Raw genomic sequence first — 4,483 nt, 5'->3', positions numbered from 1 at the left:
CTGTAAATGTGGTAACCGTTTTTAAATCTAGATCCAATCAATTACAAGATGTCAGGGAACATTTTAGGCATCAATGGTCTGATCATTGAGTTGATGGCGGTAAACAAGAGATTCCCATATGGCTCCCACCTTCCCTCTCTCTCTTTCAATGTCTCCCCCCTCCCCCGCCAACAGCCACCCTCATCCTCTCTCCCCTTTCTGCCCCTGCATCCTCTACAAACTTTCAAAGACGGATGCCTCGTGATGGCATTCGCTCGTGTGGATGTTGCCTAGTGGTCAGGGTTTCAGACCTTCGACATGCGGAGGGGAAGGGTGCGGCAGATGGTGGGGGAGCCCAGGGCCTCCCACAGGGTCTCACCCAGGCCACTCTGAGGGCAACACAAGGGTGTGATACTTCCTACCAGCCAGTTAGTGTCCAAAGTTCAGAGTTTATCACAGGAGGCTCTGAAGGGTGTCAACTCACTGCTTGGCACCTCTTCACAGCTGGGCGTGGCATGGCAGCTCTCTACCTCTTGTGGTGGCAGCTGCCTCTGTAATGCTGACAGACCCTGGTTATTGGGACCTCTGGAGCTTAGTGCATGAGCCTCTACAACATGAGCTAAAAGCCAACTGGCTGTTAGCTAAGACTGTAGAGCAGACTCATTTTATCTTTCTCTCTAAGTGGTCTCGGTGCCACTAGATGAGACACACCACCACACCCAGAAGGTGTGTGGGTTCCTATAATGAGGAAGCGTGTCCTGAGCTTCAGAGACTTCCCAGTTGAAATCCCAGATGACCCCTGTAATGATGCGGCCTCTGGTGGGACACTACTGAGAGTATCAATTCAGGACAAATTGCTTGGAGCAGGACAGTCACAGCCCAAGGCTGGGTGTCCTTTACTATTAGGGCACACCAAACCAGCCAAACAGAAAGGACTTTGATTTTACCCCACTGGCTAACCAGAAGTCATACAAGCAATTCCCTCAGATACCCCAGTTCCCTTGTATCACCACCAGCACCACTCCTTATGAGGATGAATGGTTATGAAAACCAATACCAATGCAGAAAAGGACCTAGGGGTTACAATGGACGAGAAGCTGGATATGAGTCAACAGTGTGCCCTTGTTGCCAAGAAGGCTAACGGCATTTTGGGCTGTATAAGTAGGGGCATTGCCAGCAGATCGAGGGACGTGATCATTCCCCTCTATTCGACATTGGTGAGGCCTCATCTGGAGTACTGTGTCCAGTTTTGGTCCTCACACTACGAGAAGGATGCGGAAAAATTGGAGAGAGTCCAGCGGAGGGCAACAAAAATGATTAGGGGGCTGGAGCACATGACTTATGAGGAGAGGCTGAGGGAACTAGGATTCTTTAGTGTGAAGAAGAGAAGAAGGAGGGGTGATTTGATAGCTGCTTTCAACTACCTGAAAGGGGTTTCCAAAGAGGATGGCTCTAGACTGTTCTCAGTGGGAGCAGATGACAGAACAAGGAGTAATGGTCTCAAGTTGCAGTGGGGAGGTTTAGGTTGGATATTAGGAAAAACTTTTTCACTGGGAGGGCGGTGAAGCACTGGAATGGGTTACCAGGGAGTTGGTGGAATCTTCTTCCTTAGAGATTTTTAAGGTCAGGCTTGGCAAAGCCGTGGCTGGGATGATTTATTTGGGGATTGGTCCTGCTTTGAGCAGAGGGTTGGACTAATGACTTGGTGAGGTCTCTCCCAACCCTGATATTCTATGATTCTAATACCCCAGTAAAAGAAAAAGGTTCTCCCGATCCCAAAGGACCAAGCCCCAGACCCAGGTCAGTAGACGAGTCAGATCTTACCCACAAATCACGCTGTTGCCAATCCTTTCGAATCTAAAATCTAAAGGTTTATTCATAAAAAGAAAGAAGTATATATGAGAGTTAACATTGTTAAAGGAACAATTACATACAGCAATGGCAAAGTTCTTGGTTCAGGCTTGTAGCAGCGATGGAATAAACTGCAGGCACAAATCACGTCTCTGGAGTACATCCACAGATTTGGATGGGTCATTCAGTCCATTGTTCAGAGCTTCGGTTTGTAGCAAAGTTCCTCCAGAGGTAAGAAGCAGGACTGAAGTCAAAGTGGAGGGGTTTCCCGGGCCTTTTCTATCCTCTGCCATGTGGAAGGACCCCTTTGTTCTTCCTGTGGAAAATCACAGCAGCGAGGTGGATTTTGGAGTCACATGGGCAAGTCACGTGTCCATGCAGGACTCAGTTCTTTACAGGTAGAACAACCATTGCTCACATGCTACCTTGAACGTTCCCAGGAAGGCTTCTCATATGTGGATTGGAGTCTCCCAAGGTCCATTGTCAGTTAAGTGTTTCTTGATTGGGCACTTAATCTGAAAATTCCTTTCTCAAGAAGCTGACCAAATGCTTTACTAATGCTACTTAGAATCAAACACAGTGAGATACAAATACATAACCAATACTCTTAACTTCAAATACAAAATGATACACACATCCAGACAGCATAATCATAACCAGCAAATTACAACATTTTCGTAGACACCTCGTTTGACCTCCCTTGTACAAGATTTGGTGCAACTATAGGACCTTGGTTGCAACAATGATCTATACGGTAACAGTTCATGTCAATAATGTCACAACCCCCCACTTGTAACACTGACAGACCCCAGTCATCAGCGGGCAAGATCAAACTTGGGACCTCTAGAGCTTAGTGTATGAGCCTCTATAGCATATGCTAAAAGCCATCTAGCTATTAGTTAAGGTTATAGAGCAGACTGATTTAACTCTCTCTCTAAGTGGTCTCAGTGCCATTAGATGGGACAGAATACCACACCCTGGTGCAACAGGAACAGGTCCTCCCTTCCCTCAGGGAGAGGGACCTTCAGGCAGTTGCTGAGGGAATGATCCTGCCTTCCTTCAGGGCCTGCAACGTAGAGGTCCTTCCTCTTGCCTGGTCTACCCACAAGTCCTCGTCCAGTCTGTGCACCCCCTGCAGGTGTGATGGAGCTGGGCTGGCTGAGGCCAGAGCAGCTCCTTAACCCCTTGTTCCCCAGTGTGGGGTTTGTATTCCCAATCACAAGTCCAAAGAGAGGGGAAAAAACCTTGAAGATATAGCTTTCCATACTCTTATTAGCTAACAGGCCTAGCAGGGCCTGAGGGCGTATTTTTCCAAGGAGTGCTTTTTGTTATCTTGGGTATGCCGATCTAATGCTGCAGATGGCGACTTTAGATGCTGCTTCGTGCAGCAGGGCATTCTTTTGCCCTGTGTTCTCCGTGCTTTTCTGTTGCTGGATTCAGGAGGAGGGTTGATGAGATTCCACTCTGCTGCCTGCAGAACGCTGCATTCTAACCAAAAGTATGTTACTTTGTGTCCTGGTTTCCTTCTGTTCCTGGAAGGTGATGTTTGGAAGCTTTTCATGGAGCATGAAAGAAAGTCCGAGTGAGTATTGGTAAATGTCCCCAAAACACGACTTCAGCCTACCCTGCATCAGCGAGATCCAGCCTCTTAATTTCTTTGGTATTGATTTAAAGTAAAATGAGTGTTACTCACACACCTGCATAGGATGTGCATGTGTGAATCCTCCAAGGACAAAAGTGAGATGGAGTGTACATGAGACTTTATGAGTGATATCGAAGCATTCCACAATGTTGGAAATCATGGCCTTGTGGAGAGACAGAAACCAAAGTGGGGGATTCTTTCTCCCTCCCACCATGGCAATACAATGAACATACCCTCCGTTTCATTCCATTGGAAGACACTTCCACACCTGCTGGGTCAAGCGTGCTGCCTCGGACTGCGGGTGCTGCAAGTGGCCAGCAGTGGGCCAGAAGGAGGAGGACCATGCAGGAGCTTTTGGAGATAGGGGCAAGGAGGAACAAGGAGCACGTTGCTTTCAAAAGTTCCAAGGAGGAAAGGGACACGGTCCAGGAAGGGAGGAAGAGCAGGGAGCAGGACTGATTGCTCAGAGAGAGAATGCAGGATATGGGGGCCAGCAGGGTGGTTCATTCAGGTCATGTCACAGCGCCAGCACCAGTTCATGTGCCAGCTGCTATGTCTGCAGGTGTGCAGGTACATGTAACTATGACAGTGGAATGGTGTTCCTGGTCCTGGCTCAGAATGGTTAGAAGGTGGAGTTTGTGGCAGAGCTAGTGAGCACAATTACAGATGGGGTTTCGGTTCCCAACTATTGACAGTTGTGTGTCTCAGAGAAAGATCCTCTAACCCCTCTCTCCAAGAGACGTACCCTTGTCTCCAAAACCAATGAGGTGGCAGAGCGCCTACTGGTTTATGCCATATACTACAGATTTTCTGGCCAGCCTTGAACTCTCCAATTCCCTGATGAATGTTCTTCTGACACTTAATGTCTTTTATATTTTTGCTCTAGCGATTATTCAGACACTCAGCCCAATAGGCCAGATGCAGCTTCCATGTGGAGCCTCACTTTCCTCCTCTCTGAAGTGGGGATAATCCTAACCAACCATTAGACAGTGTTTGATCCTCATTTCTTGC

This window comes from Trachemys scripta, unplaced genomic scaffold (genome assembly GCF_013100865.1).
Source record: "Trachemys scripta elegans isolate TJP31775 unplaced genomic scaffold, CAS_Tse_1.0 scaffold_26, whole genome shotgun sequence".
NCBI lineage: Eukaryota > Metazoa > Chordata > Testudines > Emydidae > Trachemys > Trachemys scripta.
Note: the sequence above shows the minus strand (reverse complement) of the source record.